Source organism: Stigmatopora nigra, chromosome 20, assembly GCF_051989575.1.
Source record: "Stigmatopora nigra isolate UIUO_SnigA chromosome 20, RoL_Snig_1.1, whole genome shotgun sequence".
Taxonomy (NCBI): domain Eukaryota; kingdom Metazoa; phylum Chordata; class Actinopteri; order Syngnathiformes; family Syngnathidae; genus Stigmatopora; species Stigmatopora nigra.
Window position 1 is genome coordinate 5,106,874 of NC_135527.1, and position 23,062 is coordinate 5,129,935.

At 41.3% G+C, this 23,062-nt stretch overlaps 7 non-coding genes across 7 annotated transcripts; 3 read left to right on the forward strand and 4 right to left on the reverse strand.

Moving 5' to 3' along the window:
- Positions 1-2,109: 2,109 nt before the first annotated feature.
- Positions 2,110-2,191, reverse strand: trnal-aag (transfer RNA leucine (anticodon AAG)). Its single transcript has one exon. It is a non-coding gene; the product is annotated as a tRNA-Leu (tRNA).
- A 4,804-nt stretch (positions 2,192-6,995) lies between these two features.
- Positions 6,996-7,069, reverse strand: trnai-aau (transfer RNA isoleucine (anticodon AAU)). The gene has a single exon. It is a non-coding gene; the product is annotated as a tRNA-Ile (tRNA).
- Positions 7,070-10,036: 2,967 nt separating this feature from the next.
- On the reverse strand, positions 10,037-10,109 carry trnaf-gaa (transfer RNA phenylalanine (anticodon GAA)). The gene has a single exon. It is a non-coding gene; the product is annotated as a tRNA-Phe (tRNA).
- A 365-nt stretch (positions 10,110-10,474) lies between these two features.
- Positions 10,475-10,546, forward strand: trnam-cau (transfer RNA methionine (anticodon CAU)). The gene has a single exon. It is a non-coding gene; the product is annotated as a tRNA-Met (tRNA).
- A 1,246-nt stretch (positions 10,547-11,792) lies between these two features.
- Positions 11,793-11,865, reverse strand: trnaf-gaa (transfer RNA phenylalanine (anticodon GAA)). The gene has a single exon. It is a non-coding gene; the product is annotated as a tRNA-Phe (tRNA).
- A 993-nt stretch (positions 11,866-12,858) lies between these two features.
- Positions 12,859-12,930, forward strand: trnae-uuc (transfer RNA glutamic acid (anticodon UUC)). The gene has a single exon. It is a non-coding gene; the product is annotated as a tRNA-Glu (tRNA).
- Positions 12,931-15,172: 2,242 nt separating this feature from the next.
- trnal-aag (transfer RNA leucine (anticodon AAG)) lies at positions 15,173-15,254 on the forward strand. The gene has a single exon. It is a non-coding gene; the product is annotated as a tRNA-Leu (tRNA).
- The last annotated feature ends 7,808 nt before the right edge of the window (positions 15,255-23,062 follow it).

Sequence of the window (23,062 nt, forward strand, 5' to 3'; positions counted from 1 at the left end):
CTTCTTGTCCTGATATAAACCCCTTTATTTGTCAGTTCATTCTCGATTCTTGACTTTGACTCAATGGGCTGCCTGTGATTTTAAATGCTGAGGCAGTGGAGTCTTTTTTTTTCTTTAGAAAGCACATTGTTTAGTGTTGAGTAAAGTTTGAAGGCCCCAGCTTCACCTGATATTGTGAGTACGTTACTCCTTGTTATATTTAGTATTAATGTTGACAAAGATTTTGGGGTGTATAGGGGGTCTTGAGATAAGTTTAGACACCCCGGGGTATGCATATAGTTTGTTGCATTTATACACGTAGTTTATTCCCCTGTCTAGACTTTGATTACATCAGTTCTGACAGTGGCACCCTTCGGCCTTGTTTCCTGTATTTTGTGGGTGTTCATTTGAACAACTGTCTGGGAGGGTGGTTTTACCGTGTTTGAGGGTGCCACTTTAATATCTTTTGCTTCCCCTATGTTATCCTGTAGTCCAGGTTTTGGTAGACTTTGTTGTAAATAAATTATCACTGAAGGCTACTTGCAGTATTTGTCTGACTCATCCTTGACTGAACCCTTCTGCTGTGGTAGTTGCGACTCCCTGGTATATCTTACCATCAAGGGGAGTCGTAACATGGCTAATCTCCCATATCACCCCATCATAGGTCATCTGGGAGATGGACCCGGGACCTCTCACACTTAAAGAGAGAATAATACCACTAGACCAACGAGCCACGGATGCCCATACAATTACACTTTTTTCCCAGTGATGGGCACACCAGGCTCGTTGGTCTCGTGGTATGATTCTCGCTTTGGGTGCGAGAGGTCCCAGGTCCAATTCCCGGATGGGCCCGTGCTTTGTTGAATTGTGATGTATTATGGGGGCTGATATGTCACAGTTGCCACCTGAGAAAAAAAGTGTCGTAGCAGGAAAGCCCCTGGCTCATTGGTCTAGTGGTATGAATCTTGCTCAGGTTGCCATGGGTCCTGGGTCCAACTCCCAGTCGGGCTCCTGCTTTGTCAAACTGTGATTTTTGGTGGGGTGATATGGGACATTAGCCATCTGAGAAAAAAAGTGTCATTCAATGGGTACATCTGGCTCGCTGGTCTATTGGTATGGTTCTAGCTGAGGGTGTGAGAGGTCCTGGATTCAACTCCCAGACGAGCCCTTGATTTATCGGGTGATATGTGACATCCGCCATCTGAAAAAAAAAGTTTAATTGTGTGGGCACCTCTAGCTCGTTGGTCTAGTGTATGTTTCTTGCTTAAGGTGCGTGAGGTCCCAAGTCTAACTCCTGGATGAGCCTTTGTTTTGTCAAATTGTTATCTATTATGGAAATTTAATATACATCTATACTCTTCATTTGAATTTGATCATTAATCAGAAAGTCGGCACTCATGATTGACTTTCCCAGGCCACACAAATTGATGTGGTGGGCTAAATTTGCCCCCCGGGCCGCCACTTTGACACATGTGCTCTGCAGGGAAACAAATTCATACGCGATGACATTGTGATGAAACTCTTAACAAAGGCCCACATGCGACTTCACCCGACCAAGTAGAGCAATAATAAGGATTTACTACTCAATGGAGTGGAGGGACCCTTACCAAACCAACACATTGTCACGCGGCCAGTTCACGGTCATAACTTTGATTGGTTTGTGAGAGAGTTATGTAACAGTCATGGCAAAACTCACAATGTGAGCAGAAGGCAACAACAAGGAGTAAGCTTGTACTTTCTCTGGCAAGTAAAAAGCCGCTTTTCTCTTTTTTGGCAGAGAAAGAAACTCAGTGGTTAAAATATTCCCCGACAAACGCTATTTCGGCCCATTTTTGTTTATTTTGTCTATTTTATGCAATTTTCTAATTTTACACAAAAGAGTATGTTTTTCCAAATTTTCTTTTGGTGTTTTTTTTCTGAAAAAATGTTTGCTGAATTTCTTCCAACGATTGACTGTCTTCCATGATGGCTTCAAAAATGAACGAATGAATTTTGTGGATGTTAACAAAGACAGTGATGGGAATCCACAAGGCTCCTATTTATGAACGCGGGACTCTGCTCTCTCACCAGTGGTTTTGACATTTTTGTTTAAATGTCAGGAAAGAGGCATTTCCTTTTAAATCAGAATATTGGCAGTGGTGGGATTTGAACCCACGCCTCTTGAGAGACTGGAGCCTTAATCCAGCGCCTTAGACCGCTCGGCCACACTACCTTAGGTAAATCTGTAGTAGGTTTCCACAAACCTACAGCAATCAATCCCAGATCTCTGTGGGTGCAGTGGGACACCCGGCTGACTTGCAGGCAGGCGTGGCCTCAATTCCCAATGGTGCCGGTATGATTGGGAGTGCAAATGGTTGTTTGTGCCCTACGGCTGACTGGTGTTGTCTGCCTTTTGCTTGAAGTCTGGTGGGATAGACTCCAGCAACCCCCGCAAAACTTGCTAGGATGTGTAGTATGGAAGATGAATGAATGAAATTGACATTACTGTGGAGTATAGAATCTATTCTTTATACTTTTATTCAGTATAGTCACTAGGATAGTATTTTGCAGAGCCTACTGGAAAGTTACATCATGACACCTATCGGTTAGGGGCGCGTCATATACCAAGACACGCCCATTTCTTTGTTCACCTCTTCCCACCTTAAGTTTGTACCTCAGTCACATGACCCTTTGTTAATAAAACTAGCTCAACTGTTGGGGATAAGTAGGGATGTGAACTGGTCAGGCTGGGGGATGGACACATCTCCCAGCGCTGGCTACTCTGACCCCTCCTTCATCTGAAGTCTTTGAAAATCTCATCAAGCCGACTCAGCGTGTGCCTCCTCTGATCCGAAAGTATTGAATGTATATGGTTTTATACCCGACTTTTTCTGGTGCCGAAAAACCTGGGAATTCATTTCTGAATTTTTCGGACCGCGGTGGACTGAAAGCTAAAATTTCTGACGTCAGCTACTCTTACTTTGAAAGAGAGGGCATTTTTCGGTCGATCGCGGCCCGTTTGAAGAAGGAACCCGGCCAGAAAGAGGATGCACGCACAAGAGACGGTAGAGCTGTTTAAAATCAAAGTATAACAAGGCTGGTGAAAATCCCATTTTTCCTCTCGTGAAGAAATCGAAGAAAAACGTTCCATAAATGGGAAATATTTGCATATCGTTGGGGAGTATGTTTTTCAAAAAAAAAGGGAATACACAAGAAATGCGGCGAATGTACACTTCGGCCATAGGTGACGTTCGTAAGGAAAACTGGTGATGCGGTTTAGACTAGGGGGTGAAAGAATCCCTCGTAAAAGATTTTTGGAGATTGTTAAAAATAAGGGAAACCTTCCAAAAACACAGCACCTGATGAGTAAAAGAGCGCTCAATAAAAGTAATCTTCATATTAAGTATATATATATATATATATATATATATATATATATATATATATATATATATATATATATATATATATATATATATATATATATATATATATATATATATATATATATATATATATATATATATATATATATATATATATATATATATATATATATATATATATATATATATATATATATATATAGAGAGAGAGAGAGAGAGAGAGAGAGAGAGAGAGAGAGAGAGAGAGAGATTGAGAGAGAGAGAAAGAGAGATATATAGAGAGATATATATAGAGATATAGAGAGAGAGATATAGAGAGATATATAGAGAGATATATAGAGAGAGATATAGAGAGAGATAGAGAGAGAGATAGAGAGAGATAGAGAGAGATAGAGAGAGAGATAAAGAGAGAGAGAGAGAGAGAGAGAGAGAGAGAGAGAGAGAGAGAGAGAGAGAGAGAGAGAGAGAGAGAGAGAGAGAGAGAGAGAGAGATAGAGAGAGAGATAGAGATAGAGAGAGAGATAGAGTGAGAGATAGAGAGAGAGAGAGAGATAGAGAGAGAGATAGAGAGAGAGATAGAGAGAGATAGAGAGAGAGATAGAGATAGAGAGAGAGATAGAGAGAGAGATAGAGAGAGGGATAGAGAGAGAGATAGAGAGAGAGATAGAGAGAAATAGAGAGAGAGATAGAGAGAGATAGAGATAGAGAGAGAGATAGAGAGAGAGATAGAGAGAGGGATAGAGAGAGAGATAGAGAGAGAGATAGAGAGAGATAGAGAGAGAGATAGAGAGAGAGATAGAGATATATATATATATATATAGAACAAAAGAAGAGATGCGAGGGGGGGGGGGGGGTAGACGAAAGGATGAGCACATGGCAGGGAGAAGATGGCCGATCAAAGTGGAGCCACAAAACAAAGAAGAGTGTAGCTCAAATGCTCATCCTCCACCAGTTAAATCTCCCCTGACGCAGCGAAACGGGGGTAGCACCAACTCAACCACGCCCTAGGCAAAGAGAGGGGGGTCGCCCCCTCAATAAACTGCACAATGCTCTTAAAGCACCACACGGTGGGGAAATAGAGAGCGAGAGCCCCAACCAGCTCAAATCAACCACCCCCTGCACAAACAGGGAGGGGTGGGGGACTGAAAGAGACAGGCAGAGAAAGAGAGTTGACAAAGAGAGAGACAGAGAAAGTTGACAGGGTGAAAGACTGTGATGTGGATAGAGACAGAGAGCTGGGGAGAGAGAGAGAGAGAGAGAGAGAGAGAGAGAGAGAGAGAGAGAGAGAGAGAGAGAGAGAGAGAGAGAGAGAGAGAGACAGATAGTTGATAATATTATGATATATTAGTGACAAATTATGGGTCCTTTATTAAACACTGAAATTTATATTAGGAAATTCCTGAAATGTTAAAAAGGTTATTTTTCCTAAATTTTAATTGTGGTAATAGTGAGCCCAGAAAATGTCTCTTATTTTAAATATAACTGCCTACTTGGAGCGGATAGGAATTCAATAGGAATTCCGCTAGCGCAATTTAGCTATCCTCATAGCTAATTTAGCAATATGAGAGTGATTTGTGATTTAGATTTAAGTATTAAGAATAATCCAAATTATTAAATGAAGACAATGCAGAAATGGCATTCATCCAAATTATTAATGATATCATATGAGAAGAAAACAATGCAGAAATGGCATTGATCCGAATTATTAGGTAAATTGTACCCGACAAGTTTAGATAAAATAATTAATTTAGGATAAGCACAATTTCTATAGGATGGAATAAGATGAATATGTTTAGTGCACGAAACATGATTCATTGTTTTTTTCCAACACTAGATCAAATATGCTTTAGCGTGAGTCATGTTAATGACTATTAAAATATCACGGATTGCATTAGCATCAAATAATTGATGGCAACCAAATGCATTTAACCTAGTTCTTTTGAGAATGATTAGTGCTGATAGGACAGCAAAAGGTGGTTAGCTGCCAAGAAGCCCCAGACTGGGGATGGCGCTCTCCACTAGTGACAAAAATTGCAGACCACTGATGTCTGATTATGAATGAGTGTGAGCGTGAATGGTTGTTTGTCTTTTTGTGTTTTTGATTGGCCATCCACCAAGATATAATCAATCTGTTAGATATCAAGGTGGAAAAGGATTTAGCAAATTGGAATTGATTTCCGAAACTGCCAATAAGCCCTTTTCAGGGATGGCAACAACAAATTATGGAAACATATTTTGTCAAATGACATTTTTAATGAAAAAAGCAGTACTCCAAATGGCGAACTTGAAGTGGAGGAATAAATCTGCTATGCAGAATTTGGGAGCACTGAGAAAAAAAAACTAAGACAGTGACTAAAACACGATATGAAATTCCAAATCACCATTGATTTATAGTGATAATGGCATCCAAATTGTGTTAACAGATTAATTGACTGAATTGACAAAAGGTTCCGTATTTCATTATGAAATCTTTGCGCCTACATAACGAGGTCATCCGGACAACAAAATATGGAGAGCCTATTTAGTAGAGCATACAAAACGCCATTATTCACTACACGGTTGGAGCTGGATGATTCAACTAACCTGGCTATCTGCGTAAAAGAAAAACTTTAAAGAAATGCATTGAATTTGGGTTAGCAGAAGGAGACTGTGCTTCTCAACAGGAAACATGGAGAAGACGCACAAGCAACCCAAAATGAGAACGTCCGTACAAGTGTTGCTGACCAAACAGCAGACATGAAAATAGCTGAAAAGGAGGATGCAGATCCACCTTTGCACTGTAAGGAAGTTCTCTCAGTTGAAACGTTTGAGGAGAGAGGTAAGATAAGATTATTGACGCGATCAGACGAAATGGAAAGCATCCAATATTGATTGGAAAGATTATTGCTCGAGGAGCAATGCCATAAACCATAAGGAACATTTTATATTAGTTGAGAACATTTTATATTAATTGAGAACAAACCTTCTTACAGATTTCTAAAATAAACGATTAGACCGAAAAGAGAAACTACAATGGATAGATATGTACCTAAATTTTAATTTATGTCTGACTATTGGAAAATGTTGATTAAGAAAGACCCTAGGCACACTTAGCAAGATTTATACCACTAAACATACCCATGAATGGGTGAAAAATGTGACCACAATCCTCATCTATAAATATTTTGTGATGTTGTAATATTGATAGAACATATACCAATTGTGTCTCATCTTGTATTCGTGCTTGCTAGCAATTATTATGAAAAGCTAAGGTTCAAAATGTTAGCCGACTAGCATTAGCAAGGTAGCTCAGTCACCTTACCTGACAGATAAACAACTCTGGTACTGCATTTTGTTGATTCGAACTTAAGAGTTTTTAGATTTTTAGTTAGAGATTTTTGCACTTGTGACAACTATTAAGAGTAACCATATTGTGATTTTCTACAGGCTTCCTCATTGGAGTCTAAGCAAAGTTGAGAAACACTGTTCTGCCCGCTTGAGTATGAAGACAAATTTTATTTCAAAACAATTTCGGAAGAGCAGAAATGTGGTGGGAACGAACCAAGCTAGTATTCCCTCACTGAGATGATTCACATCCAGAGTGGCATCTCCTTCCTTGTGGAGCAGAGAAATTACCAGATCACAGAAACTGAGGAAACATCAAAATGGTTATGGCCCGTGTGGGGGTTGAACCCACGACTTTGGCATTATTAGCACCACACTCTGACCTACTGAGTTAACAGGCCATGTTCTTCAAAATTCAGGTATTTGAATGATAACGCAAATGCAACACGTCAACTAGCTAACCACTGATGTTACGGCAAAAGTAGTTGGACAAGATAGTTTTATCTAACTTTGGAGAGGTCATGGCCCTTGCGGAAGTCAAACCCACGGCCTTAGCATTATTAGCACCACTGTGACCAACTGAGCTAATCAGCCATGTGCAAAATGACCATGATTTTAGTGTGATGACCGTAATTGCAAATGTCAGCTCGCTAAACTGTTACGTTACGGCAAAATGAATCATTGTAGGCAATCTTAACTTACTCTAGGGCAAGGGTGTCAAACGGTACAAAATGATGCAGAAGGCCAGATTTGTTCCCCGGGCTGCCTCTTTGACAACTGTGTTCTAGAGAGGCCGTGCCTGTTGAGCGGTCTAACCCACGACTTTGGCATTTACAGCACCATGCTCTGCCTAAATGAGATGAACAGCAATGTGCTGGCATTGGCTCGGGTGCGACTGTTGGGCCAATCGGCATGGAGATGCGGGGATGGACGGGCGAGGTCGAGCGGAGAGCTTGAACGGATGAGGTCGAGTGGGGAGCGGCGAGTGGAAATTGAATGTCCTTCAAAAAGGGGATCGAAATGTTTAAGTCTACCGGACTGCACTGGCATCTGAGCAAACCCACCACCAGGTTGTGATTGGTTGAGAGCTCCATCCCTCTCTATACCCGAGTATCCAAGACATGCGGGTGTCCTGGTGCCAAATGCACATATGGACACCCTTATGCTTGAACATGGTGTTCATTATTGTCAATCCACTACGAGCGCAGAAATCCAACAATAGAAAACTACTCGGGTTTCAATCGGGGGGGGGGGGGGGGCGTTCTTCCCAATCACCCCCTCCAGATCTCACATCAACATTGAAGTCGCCCATCAGAACAAGTGAGTCCCCCTAAAGAGCACTCTCCAGCACCCCCTCCAATGACTCCAAAAGGAGTAGGAACTCTGAACTTCTGTTTTGTGCATGCACACAAACAACAACCAGGTGCCGTCCCCTCACCCGAAGATGGAGGGATGCGACCCTTTCGTCCCGCGGGCAACTCCAGAGCCAAACTATGTCGAGCCGGTATTTCTCAACCTCACGCTCAGGCTTTTTCCTAGCTGCATCCGGGCGAGGGAAGATTTCGTCCAATAATGTTGCTCAGCATAAGAGGTCCTCTGAGCCATTCTTTGTCTAATGCCTCACAACAGACCAGTTGGCTATGGGTAAGCCTACCAGGGCTACAAGGCCCCGGACAACATTGCTCCAAAGATCACTGGGGCTGATTAACCCCACCACCGGGACACACAAACTTCACCACCACGATAAGTTAATGACTCATCTGTGCGGTAATATTAGCTTAAATTCAACATGGTATATTGTTTTGTAAATCCTGGCGCCGAATGTCTCGTACCGAGTTTTTGATTGGAATGGAAATTTTTAAATGCATGATGGATGACTCTGTGAATAGCAGGACTAACTCATGACGGCTGAGACCGAGGTTCTTGTGCTGGTGGTCCACAGGAGCTACGTCAGCAGGTGAGAAAACCCACGATTCCTCAGTATGTGTGCTTCGATTTGATGCTGGAAGGTGGAAGAAGCAGAGTGGAGCAGCGGGAGCGTGCTGCGCCCATAACCCAGACGTCAATGGATTGAAACCATTCTCTGCTACTGACAACAGTTCTTTTTTGTAGAAGCAAACTAGCCCACTTCCAAGTGTTACATTGCTGTAAAAAAAATGTTCTTGAAAATCATTGATTCTGCTAAAGTTACCTTTTCTCACTTCATATTCTTCTGATCAAAATTCCGATAGAAATTGATCGGGAATCCGACCTGATCGCATGATTTTCACAAGATCGGAATCTGACAAAAAACTAATCATTTTTCTGAAACACGTCCCGCAAATGCCTTGACATTTTGATGAAGGCGGAAGTAATACAGTAAAAAATGGCCAGGCCTAAAAATCATTGTGAAAAAGGAACAGAAAATAGTCAAATAGGAAAATTCCTTTTTATTTCATTTCTTTTTTCTTTTTGTCATCTATTTCAAATATTAACAACAACAAGTATTTAATTGCATTCTAGTTTCATACACATATTTGAGAGCATGTTCTCACCAAAAAGAAAATGCAGTATCAGTTAAAAAACAAATGAAAAAGACAGGTAAAAAAAAGTGAAAACAATCGAAAATTACATCTAAATATGAGAAAAGAAATTCTTATTGTTGGGTTTATTCTGTAATACTATTTTATATGTGTGTATTTAATCATTGTTGTATTAAATCATTCTTCAAATTGTCCAAAGAGAACTCGGGGTTGTAACCAGTCACCAAGTCCTCATTCCAAGGACTAGTTTCTGGACCTTTACCCTAGAATGCAGACCTAGAGCACTTAAGAAGATGCTGATGCAGCAGGATCGCTATCCGCTCAACCTTTGTGATTACTCGCATATTGTCGTAAATTTTCAACATTCTCTATCTGAGCCAATTTTGGTCATGGAGGTGACAAGAATCAAACTTGACTGCAAAACCACTCATGGCTTACAAGGAAGCCAATTTCAAACTGACTGCCTACTGAATTAGGCTTGGTTTGTAAAGTCCAATGTGTTGCCTAAAGCCGGAGTTCAAACAGGTACCGTTACATCCTCAGTCTAACACTCTCCCATCTGAGCTACTTTGGCTGATCTTTATGATTACCAACCAACTTGGACTGCAAATTTACTCATGGCTTACTAGTACAATATTGAAACTGGAGCATTTACTGATATTGGTCTAGTTTAGAGAGTCCAAAGGACTGACGAAGACCAAGGTCGATCAGGGGAATGCTCTCCATCATTTCTTATCTGAGCAAATTCAGACCATGTTGGTGACAAGAGTAAAACTTGACTGCAAAACTACTCATGACTTATAAGGAAACAGTCGATTTAGGACACTTTTGCCTAGTCCAACGCGCTGCCGAAACCCGGGCTTGAACCAGGGACCTTTAGATCTTCAGTTTAACGCTCTCCCAACTGAGCTATTTCGGCTGATAGATGAGAAATGCAACCAACTTGGATTGCAAAATGACTCATGGTGTGACAAGCTAAAGTGATTAAGTTATTAATGATTGCATGTTGGGGATTACAGTAAAAGTTGGATTGAGGACAACAACTAATTACTGTGATTATTTCTCCCTGTGTTTCAAGCAGTATGAAAATGCAGGGTGCAATATTCGTAGGCACCGCTGGGATTGCAGTTCAGATGACCAGTGTTGATGACCTGCTCACTAAATTCTGAGCCAGCTAAATCCAAACATTACAAACCAGGAAGAAGGCAGTGATGAGAGGTGCTGTTAAGAAATGGAAGTTGGCAGTTGAGTACTCGTCTTCTGAGGACATGACATGAGAGAAGAAGCAGAGTGGCGCAGCGGAAGCGTGCTGGGCCCATAACCCAGAGGTCAATGGATCGAAACCATTCTCTGCTACAGGCATGAGTCCATATTTCATGGAAGCAACCTACCCGACTGCCAAGTGTTACCATTATTATGAAAAAAAGATTCTTGAAAATCATCAATTCTGTAAAAGTTACATTTTCTCACTTCATATTCTTCTGATCAAAAATCCAATCGAAATTGATCGGGAATCGGGCTTGTTGGCATCATTTTCACAAAATCGGAATTTGATAAAAAAAAAAACGAATCATTTTTCTGAAACACGTCCCGCAAATGCCTTGACATTCTGATGAAGGCAGAAGTAATACGGCGAAACATGGGCAGGCCTAAATTTCATTACATTTAGTCCATTTTTCTTTGTGTCATCTATTTCAAATATTAACAACAACAAGTGTTTAATTGCATCCTAGTTTCATAAACATACTTGAGAGCAGGTTCTCAACAAAAAGAAAATGCAGTATCAGTTAAAAAAAAAAAACTGAACAAGACAGGTAAAAAAAGTGAAAAAAAATCGAAAAGTACATCTAAATATGAGAAAAGAAGTTCTCATCCTTAGTGTTGGACAGTATTCGGTAATCCTATTATATGAGTATTTAACCATTTTTGTATGAAGTCTTCAATTTGTCTGAGGAGAACTCACGATCGTAACAAGTCACCGAGTCCTCATTCCAAGGACTGTTTACTGGACCTTTACCCCAGAATGCAGACCTAGAAGGACGCTTAAGAAGATGCCGATGCAGCGGGATCGCTATCCAAACAACCTTCGTGATTACTCGCATATTGTCGTAAATTTTCAACACTCTCTATCTGAGCCAATTTGGGTCATGGAGGTGTCAAGAATCAAACTTGACTGCAAATCCACTCATGGCCTACAAGGAAGCCAATTTCAAACTGACTGCCTCCTGAATTAGAATTGATTTGTAAAGTCCAATGTGTTGCCAAAAGCGCGAGTTGAACCAGGTACCGTTACATCCTCAGTCTAACACTCTCCCATCTGAGCTACTTTGGCTGACTATTATGATTAATAACCAACTTGGACTGCAAATTTACTCATGGCTTACTAGTACAATATTGACTGGAGCATTGACTGATATTGGTCTAGTTTAGAGAGTCCAATGGACTGACAAAGACCAAGGTCGATCAGGGGAATACTCTCCATCATTTCTTATCTAAGCGAATTCAGACCATGTTGGTGACAAGAGTAAAACTTGACTGCAAAACTACTCATGACTTTCACGGAAACAGTTGATTCAGGACACATTAACCTAGTCCAACGTGCTGCCGAAACCCGGGCTTGAACCAGGGACATTTAGATCTTCAGTCTAACGCTCTCCCAACTGAGCTATTTCGGCTGATTGAAGAGGAATGCAAACCAACTTGGATTGCCAAATGACTCATGGTGTGACAAGCTAAAGTGATTAAGTTATTAATGATTGCATGTTGGGGATTACAGTAAAAGTTGGATTGAGGACAACAACTAATTACTGTGATTATTTCTCCCTGTGTTTCAAGCAGTATGAAAATGCAGGGTGCAATATTCGTAGGCACCGCTGGGATTGCAGTTCAGATGACCAGTGTCGATGACCTGCTCACTAAATTCTGAGCCTCTTAAATCCAAACATTACAAACCAGGAAAAAGGCAGCGAGAAGAGGTGCTGTTAAGAAATGGAAGTTGGCAGTTGAGTACTCGTCTTCTGAGGCCAAGCTGAGATCATCAGAGAGACAGTAAAGACGTGTCAGAAATTTCCATGTTCAGCGGAGGTGTAAAGGTGGTCAGTTTGACCAGATTGTCAGGCTACGCTCGCGTAGCTATTTCCTGGTCTCAACCTGTCCAATAAACTCACTTTTTCGTTAATTGTTTAAAGAGCGTTTGGGAGGCATCACTAAGGGCTTTACAAAACTTTTACACTTAACTTGGCGAGAAGCGTACTGTATAGCACAAGATAAGCGTGGACTGAGAATGGGCATCGGGAGAAGCATGGGCTACTGTAATGAATGGGCCAATGGGGAGTCGATTAGTTCAGTGAGTATTCAGCTGGCCAATCAGCTTGCATTTATGCCCGTGGTGCTTTGCGCATACGTGCATTCCTTCTGTTTTAAAAATTTGTAAAATGATGGAATTACTAATTCTAATTGAATATTTATTCTCAAATTTTGTAAAATAATGTAATATCTAATTTTGGTTTAATATTTTTCATTATTTATTTATTTTTTCATTAAAAAAACGGGAAGCTCTGAAGCCGCGATGGATGAACCGCGAAGTACCGAGGTCCCAATGTCATTTGATTAGTCTATCATCCAAACTACATGCTTCTACTCGATCTGGATCAGCTTTGCATTACGTATCCCATATGGTCTAGCGGTCAGGATTCCTGGTTTTCACCCAGGTGGCCCGGGTTCAACTCCCGGGATGGGAAAGTTCAAACTTTTAAACTTCTATAATTTCCAGAAACAAATCCCTTTGAATTAAATGTCTGGATTCAGGAATATTGGACCTCTGCACATTCCGGAAAAAAATGCCAATTAGTCGCCATAAGCCTTTCACTGTTCTTACAAAGTAGATGTTTGTTGCTAATGATGTGGTTATTTATTGAGTCTATCATCCATGCTTCTTGCTCCTAAATGATCTGGATCTGCTTCCCATGAGATATCCCATATGGTCTAGTGGTCAGGATTCCTGGTATTCACCCAGGGGGCCTGCAATTTTTTATGGTCTCAAGTTTTTTTTACTTTTTCAAATGAATGACAACAAAACACAACACAATTTGACAAAAAGCGATACATATGACTCTCTTGTTCTTAGAGATGTAGCGTCATTGACTGAACAACTCCCTCCTCTGGCTAGGGGAGGAAGTCCATGGCTCAAGAAATTCTTGGCCTTAATGGGTGGACAGAATTATGCGCTTGGTGACTTGAGACAGGCTATGTCAGCTTCCTGCACTCAACATCAGCTATGAATGATAGAAGAAGAGGCAGGAACTACTAGAAATCCTCATGAAATTCCATTGACCCAGGTATCGGACGCCTTACTTAAGGCAATTAAAATGCCTTCCCAAGACCTCATGATTGTTTCCATACACACCGATTAAGCTGGAGGTCCGGTGCACTATGGACAATGTGTTAAAAACTGGATAGAAAGCACCGGCCGCCATCCATCTGGCATATTTGAGAGTGAAACCTAGTTCAGAACAGCTGTTGTCGAGGGTCTTCCGGAACCTGTGAAAAAGGAATTGAAGAAGGACCCAGACTTGACGACTGGTGACGAACCTAGATTTAAACGTCACCTGACTCACCATTGGAAGATGTATGATGAAGAAAAGGTCAAAGAAAAAAAACAAATAAAAAACAAATAGAAAGTTTTAATTTGAGAAAAAGCACACTGGTAGTACGCTTGTGACACCTTTCTGATATGTGGTAAGATTAACTGTTTTTATAATATCGAAAATCCACAAGAACCCAAACAGGTGAAAAACCTGTATCATGCTCAGTCTTTAGTCAAAAATTCAGTTGCCAAAACACCTTAAAATCACAAGAAAGGACCCAGGCAGGTTAAACATATTTTCTTTGTCAGTTTATAGTTAAACGTTCACTTGGCACGTCAATGTAAAGCATCACAGAACTAATCCACACACAGGAAAAATATTTTTTCCTTGCCCAGTCTGTGGTCGAACATCCAATCACAAGAACACCTTTAAAAAACACAAGATCTCATACTGGTAAAACGAAAAAAATCTTCCTGCTCGATTTGTAAAGTAACATTAGCTATTAGCTAAATTGCCAGTTTAAATTTGACATGGTATGTTGATTTTGTTAATTGCGCCGCCGATCATCTCCTATTTGTTGTTTTTCATTGAAATGGAAGTTTTTAACTGCAAAATGGATGAACTCACCATGGATAAGACAATCCACAGTCGAGAACGAGGTGCCTGTGCTGGTGGTCCTCAGGAGCTCCGGCAGCAGTTGGGAATCGTCACATGCCTCTGTATGTATGCTTGGATTAGTCTGATTGATTAGATTTGTGAGTCAGTTTGTCACATGATAGGTGAGAAGAAGCAGAGTGGCGCAGCGGAAGCGTGCTGGGCCCATAACTCAGTGGTCAATGGATTTTCAGAGTGTTGGAATCGAATAAGAACAAGATTTTTTGATTTATTGAAGCCGCGCGGTTGCTTTAAAATATAACACAGTCTCATGCCTCGTTTTTCCTTTGTGCACGGTTGGTAAGTATGGGGATCTGTAACTTCAGACCCAACATGGGGATCTGTAACTTCAGACCCAACAATGACGCGCCCCTAACCCATAGGTGTCTTGATGGAACTTTCCACTAGGCTCTGCAAAATTCTATCCCAGTGACTATACTGAATAAAAGTACAAAGAATACATTCTATACTCCACAGTAATGTCAATTTCATTCATTCATCTTCCATACTACACATCCTAGTTGCGGGGGTTGCTGGAGTCTATCCCACCAGACTTCAAGCGAAAGGCAGACAACACCAGTCAGCCGTAGGGCACAAAAAACATTTGCACTCCCAATCATACCGGCACCATTGGGAATTGAGGCCACGCCTGCCTGCAAGTCAGCCGGGTGTCTCACTGCACCCTCTGAGATCTGGGATTGATTGCTATAGGTTTGTGAAACCCTTCTTCCTCCTTACCTAAGGTAGTGTGGCCGAGCGGTCTAAGGCGCTGGATTAAGGCTCCAGTCTCTCAGGAGGCGTGGGTTCAAATCCCACCACTGCCAATATTCTGTTTTAAATGGAAATGGCTCTTCCCTGACATTTAAACTAAAATGTCATAACCACTGGTGAGAGAGCCGAGTCCAGGGTTCGTAATTAGGAGCCTCGTGGTTTCCCATCACTGTCTTTGTTAACATCCACAAAATACATTCGTTCTGTGTCGAAGCCATCATGGATGACAGTCAATCGTTGGAAGAAATTCAGCAAACATTTTTTGAGAAAAAAATCCCTAAAAGAAAACTTGGAAAAACATACTCTTTTGTGTTAAAATAGAAAATTGCAAAAAATAGACAAAATAAACAAAAATGGGCCGAAATAGCGTTTGTCGGGGCATATTTTAACCACTGAGTTTCTTTCTCTGGGACAAAACTGCCAAAAAAGAGAAAAGCCGCTTTTTACTTGCCAGGGGAAGTTGCCTTCTGCTCACATTATGTTGTCCAAACGGGAAGTTGTGCCACGACTGTCACATAACTCTCTCACAAACCATTCAAAGTTATGACCGTGAACTGGCCGTGTGACAATGTGTTGGTTTGGTAAGGGTCCCTCCACTCCATTGAGTAGTAAATCCTTATTATTGCTCTACTTGGTCGGGTGAAGTCGCATGTGGGCCTTTGTTAAGAGTTTCATCACAATGTTATCGCGTATGAATTTGTTTCCCTGCAGAGCACGTGTCAAAGTGGCAGCCCAGGGGGCAAATCTGGCCCACCACATCAATTTGTGTGGCCCGGGAAAGTCAATCATGAGTGCCGACTTTCTGTTTAAGGATCAAATTCAAATGACGAGCATAGATGTATATTAAATTTCCATAATAGATAACAATTTGACAAAACAAAGGCTCATCCAGGAGTTAGACTTGGGACCTCACGCACCTGAAGCAAGAAACATGCACTAGACCAACGAGCTAGAGGTGCCCACACAATTAAACTTTATTTCTCAGATGGCGGATGTCACATATCACCCGATAAATAAAGGGCTCGTCTGGGAGTTGAATGCAGGACCTCTCACACCCTCAGCTAGAACCATACCAATAGACCAGCGAGCCAGATGTACCCATTGAATGACACTTTTTTTCTCAGATGGCTAATGTCCCATATCACTCAACCAAAAATCACAGTTTGACAGAGCAGGAGCCCGTCTGGGAGTTGGACCCAGGACCCATGGCTACTTTAGCAAGATTCATAACACTAGACCAATGAGCCAGGGGCTTTCCTACAATGACACTTTTTTTCTCAGGTGGCAAATGTGACATATCAACTCCCATAATAGATCACAATTCGACAAAGCAAGGGCTCGCCCAGGAATTGGACCAGGGACCTCGCGCACCCAAAGCGTGAATCATACCACTAGACCAACGAGCCTGGTGTGCTCATGCATGAGAAAAAAGTGTCATTGTATGGGCATCTTTGGCTCGGTGGGCTCGTGGTATGATTCTCGCTTGGAGTGCGAGAGGTCCCGGGTCCAACTCCCAGATGACCTCTTATTTTGTCGAATTGTGATCTAAGATGGGGTGATATGGGAGATTAGCCATGTTACGACTCCCCTTGATGGTAAGATATACCAGGGAATCGCAACTACCACAGCAGAAGGGTTCAGTCAAGGATGAGTCAGACAAATACTGCAAGTAGCCAGTTCAGTGATAATTTATTTACAACAAAGTCCACCAAAACCTGGACTATGGGATAACATAGGGGAAGCAAAATACATTAAAGTGGCACCCTCAAACACGGTAAAACCACCCTCCCAGACAGATGTTCAAATGAACACCCACAAAATACAGGAAACAAGGCCAAAGGGTGCCACTGTCAGAACTGATGTAATAAAAGTCTAGACAGGTGAATAAACTACGTGTATAAATGCAACAAACTATATGCATACCCCGGGGTGTCTCAACTTATCTCAAGTTCCCCCTATACACCCCAAAATCTTTGTCAACATAAATACTAAATAAGGACTAAACAAGGAGTAACATACTCACAATATCAGGTGAAGCTGGGGCATTCAAACTTTACTCAACACTAAACAATGTGCTTTCTAAAGAAAAAAATGACTCCACTGCTTCAGCATTTACAATCACAGGCAGTCCATTGAGTCAAAGTCAAGAATCAAGAATGAACTGACAAATAAAAGGGTTTAAATAAGGACAAGAAGTGAATCTTGATTGGAGATAGGATGATAGGGAAGTAGTCACAGCTGTGTTGGCCTGGGCAGGGCTTTGTCACAGGGGTGCAGTGACAGCTCCATGTACCTGCAGATGAAAAGAAACCACCCACCCTATTACACAGTGTGTGTCCAGGCTGACAGCCGTAACACCTCCCCCTCAAGAGTCAACCTGTTGACGAAATTGAACCACCAAACTGCCTCAATCAACCAATACAAGCCTGATACAACTCTCCTCCTAAACCCGAGACAGGGCATCAGCCATAACATTTTCTGAGCCTCTTATGTGATGAATACTCAAATTATAATTTTGAAAGACAAGCGCCCAGCGCATCAACCGCTGATTGTGGTTAAACATTTTATCCAGATTGTACACCTCGATTGGAGTTGAAGTAGATCCTGCATAAAAATCAAATAATTGGAGCGCTAATAGCAGAGCAAGCATCTCCTGTTCAATTGTAGAATATCGCTTTTGACTAGCATTAAACTTCTTAGAGAAGTACGCAACGGGATGGACTAAACCATCTGGGTCCTACTGGGTCAATACCGCGCCCACACCAAGACCGCTCGCATCGACTTCAATAGAGAATGGTGAAGAAAAATCAGGAGCCCTGAGGACTGGGGCACTGCAAAGGAGAGCCTTACAGTTCTCGAATGCAGACTGGCGCTCAGTCGACCATAAAAAGGGCACGGAGTGACTTATAAGGTCAGTCAGGGGAGCGATGAAAAAATAATCCAGAATTATCAGAGAAGAGTTATTTTTTCAATGATCCACAAACTGGTTCTTTTTAATTCTGCCTGACAAAATACCACTACTTCATGTTTGGCAACTATCACCTTATTAGGCTGTTGTAGCATTATCTTTTCACTGATGGTGAATGACTGTTGAAGGAAGAGCACTCTGTCTTCCTTCTCGGGTTCCATTAATTTCGGATGTGGAAGATGTTGGGTGTCCAAATACAGGCTGGAGACGATGAAAAATGACTTTGAAGGTTTGATTACAGAATATTCTGGGCACAGGTTAACCACAGGCAATGCTGTCATCCACAAATGTGCCGAGACAGACAACTTTCATTCCTCTACTTCATACAGTAACCAATAAATTAATGTTGGGTTTATTCTGTATTGCTATTATAATAGTCGTATTAATTCATTTCTTTGTTAAATCATTCTCTTTCTATTCTCTGTATTAATTCCTTTCTTTGTTTAAATCATTCTCTTTCTATTTTCAAAGTGTTGCGAGGTCACGAGTATTGCCAAGTGTTCTTTAACCTGGACGGCCTGTTCCAGGATGGTTATACAAACAATCCAACCAATCTGGGTCCTTGAGATTTGGTGGGCCCTTGGTGACGAGGCCAGGGCTATTCGGCCAATAACAAGAATGTTGTTATCGTTATGTAACCGTGCATTTCGGATTTTTCTGTATGTAACCATTATATGATTATGATTATATTATATGATTCTTAGGTCAAGTAAGTTGTATAATTACTCTAATCTAAATGTTGTTAGGTCTAGTCTCCTGTTTTTGTTATTGGTAAAATACTTTGATTGTTATTGTAGTCCCAGATGTTGTTTTTGCTCATACGTGATGGAATGATCAACAACTCTGTAAATTGTTTTGATTCATGGCAATAAGAGGCGTACGAAAACGTCTATTCGAGGAGACGTTCGGAAGTTGTAAGGTGACACTTGCTGAAACTCTCCCCTTCGGAGGCCTTTACCCATTGTATCCATTTCTATTTAATTAAATGTCAATAATTGAATAAGATGTCTGCCTGCAGTTATTGATAATTACGGACGAAGGTAATTATTAATGAACCTAACAATTAATAACTGGCAAATAGAAGATAACGACAATGTTGCAAGTCTTCAAGGATAAGCCATTTGTTATGAACCGGCAAACATAAGATAATGACAATGTTTTAAGTGTGCAAGGACACATCTGGCTACAGCAGTGTTTTTCAACCTTTTTTGAGCCACGGCACATTTTTTTACATTGGAAAAATTTGTGGCACACCACTAACCAAAGATTTTACAAAATGACACTCTGTATAGTATATTTAATTACAATATAATTTCTCAATTTATTTATACTCAGTCAGTGTGAAACCTGGGCCTGTTTAGATGAACACAAAGCCGATATCCTGGCAGGAATAGTAGAAAGACACACACGAAGCTCTTCTTCAACAGCTCTCAGTCTCTCTCTGTTTTTAGTTTTTATAGCAGTTAGGCTTGAAAAGCTCAGCTCACACAGATATGTTGTGGAAAATGGGAGCAATGTCAGAACAGCTTTGTTGGCCAGAATGGGGAACTCCTTGGCAGCAGTCAACCAAAAACTGTCCAAAGGAAGATCAGCAAATCTTAGTTTTAAACCACGATCCTGTCTCAGTTCAGTTAGTTCCTCCTGCTCTTGTAAAGTCATGTCCTTTCGAACAACTGATGCCGAGCTGTATGGGTCCCTAACCCAGTCAAAGCATTCAGTGGAGGCTGAAGAGAAATAAAATGACAACTTCTCCTCAAGACTTTTCAAATGTTTACCTATTACCTCAGACAGTGCAGCAGTGTTGCTTTGCTGTTTGTCTGTGAGTGGGAACATCTCCAGGTTGGCACGTTGCACATGTTGTTGCCAGAGGTGCACCTTTAAACGGAATCCATTTATTTTATCTGTGCTTGTAAGCAGGTTTTCATTTCGGCCCTGCATCCTTGTGTTCAGTTCATTAAGATGATGAAATATATCAGCCAGGTATGCCAACTTTGCGCACCACTCATCACTTGCAAACTGATTTGAGTAATCAGACCTCTCATTTGTCAGAAACATTTTAAGTTCCTCTCGCAGCTCATACACACGGGTCAGCACCTTACCGCGCGACAACCATCGGACCTCCGTATGGAGCAATAAGGCTTTATGCTCCGCTCCCATTTCCTCACACAGAGATGCGAATATACGGCTTTTCAGAGGTCGTGTCTTCACAAAGTTCACCATGCGCACCACATCGTCCAACACAGGAACCAGTTCTACTGGTAAAGTCTTCGCAACGAGGGCCTCACGGTGCAAAAAACAGTGCGTAATAATCAGATCTGGGTTTCTTTCCTTCACTCTACTCACGAAGCCTTTGGTGCGCCCGACCATGGCTGCAGCTCCATCAGTGCACACACTTGTGCAGTTTTCCCACGTAAGTCCTCCCTGGTCAAGATATTCCGATGTGACCCGAAAAATTTCCTCTCCAGTTGTTTTTTCTGGCAGTGTCTTGCAAAATAGGAAGTTTTCTCTAATGGCATCACCATCCACAAAACGCACATTGGCCAAGAGCTGAGAATGTCCACTAATATCCGTAGACTCGTCAACTTGCAACGCAAATTTCCTACTGATGCGTATCTTTTCCAAAACATGGCTTTCGATGTCTGTAGACATGTCATCAATACGCCTGGCAATTGTGTTATCAGAGAGCGGGACTTTATCTATGTCTTTAGCCGCACCAGGGCCGAGCATCTCGTTGACAATGGCTTTACAGGCAGGTAGTATTAATGTCTCTGCCACAGTGTGCGGCTTTTTTGATTTAGCAACAAGTTCGGCGACTAGGTAACTAGCTTTGAGCGCTTTCTCATTTACCTTTGTGGTTTTTCTCATAAACGTTGCCTGTTTCTCTGTGTTTACATGCAGGCGAACAAAATAGTCTATCGGCTTGTTTTGAAGCGACGGGTGTTTCGTTTGGAGATGGCGTTTAAGCTTGCTTGGCACCATGGCGCTGTTGGATAGCTTCTCGCCACACACCAGGCATAACGGAATAGGTGTCGTCTCATCCCCGGTGAAAGTAAATCCAAACGAAAGATAGCTTTTACTATATTGCCTTGAGCTCACCGTCTTTGCTTTGTTTTCTCCACCACTCATACTAGGGCCTTTATCCGGGTCAGAATCTTGTCCAGGGCGCAGTTCGGAGTTTGCAGTTGTCCTTTTTAAAAACTTCTCCATGACTGTCACCACGGTGCATCACTAATTTTCTTGGCGGAACGTGTCAATCAACTACGTGTTGCCACACGGACAAATATTACATTACGCTGCCAGCCTTTGCAGCACGGACATTGGACAATGACATCATATTTGCAGAAATCTATTAATAAATGTTAATTTAAAAAAAAGGATATTGGATAATTTCTCACGGCACACCTGAGGATCTCTCACGGCACACTAGTGTGCCGCGGCACAGTGGTTGAAAATCACTGGGCTACAGGACAGAGCTCTACTAAGGAGAAGCTTGAGACTCATGGAGTCATGACTAGAAACAGGCAAAATACACATTTCAATATGAGACCCACTTCATGACCCAGCTATTTGCAAAGCCCCTCTTTTTAGGCAATGAATCAAATATTTGTCCCAATATCAGTGGTGTGCCGTCAGGGCCTCCAAGGCCTTCTCTGCTGGCCTAAGAAATATCTGAATGACCGGCTGATGTTAATTATATTTTGTCCACAAATAATTGTAATTACTATTAAATAATTCCACATTGTCTGTTTGCTTCCTCTCATTTATTTTCCCCAAGGTTGCTCTTCTTCCAGATGTGTGTTTTCATATTGAAGCATTTAACCCAGATATGTCAAAGTGACGGTCCGGGGGGCAAATCTGGCCCGCCGCATCATTTTGTGTGGCCCAGGAAAATAGTAAAAACAACCCTCATAAGATATTGCAAGGCTGGCGAACAAGACACACAGAACCACATTTCTAAACTGTTAGACTGAACGCTTAAAATTATAAAGGCATTGTTGATTCGTTTCCTGTCACTCTACTGCACAAGTGTCAAAGTGGCGGCCCGCCACAACATTTTGTGTTGGGAAAGTAAATCATGAGTGCCGACTTTCTATTTTAGGATCAAATTAAAATGAAGAGTATACATGTATATTACGTTTCCTGATTTTCCCCTTTTAAATCAATAATTGTAATGTTTTAATCTATTCTGTGTTTGTACTTCAAAATCATTTTGTAAAACCTAAAACTATATAAAAAAAGGCACAAATACACATTGTTTTAGATTTATACAAAAAACTGAATATTCAGGGCTTTTAATCCAGTTCTTCTCATCCATTTCTAGAAAATAAAAAAAAAATCTAAATATTAGAAAAAACAAGTTGCCGCAGCAGCCGTGGTCTGCTCGGCCCAAAAATCAATGCATTGTAACTATTCGGCTGTTTATGGAGGCATCTCTTTTAGCAGAATGTTAAAAGCAAAATGTTGGTGGGGTTGAAACTAACACATCAGACTTTTTGACAGAGTCATTAACAATTTATATTTTTACATTGTAGTATTATTTAGATCCAAAATTTAAAAGTAAAAACACCTGAAAATGTCTATCATTTCTCATCTCATTTCTGAATCACTTTATCCTCATTAGTGGCACGGGACCCCCACGTACTGTAGCCAATCCCAGCTGTTTCCGGGCCAGAGGAGGGGGATATCCTGAATCAGTGGCCAGCTAACCACATGGCACAATTTAATTTCATATCCTACTTTTAAAACACAAAAATCTCTGAATTCTTTAACATTGTTACGCTTTTGATATGCGAAAAGGAGTCCCATAAAAAAATTCATTATGATTAACGCAAAGTTTGATGCACCGTCAGTGGCACAGCGGTGTGCAAACACGATACTCCTATTAGTGTGTTT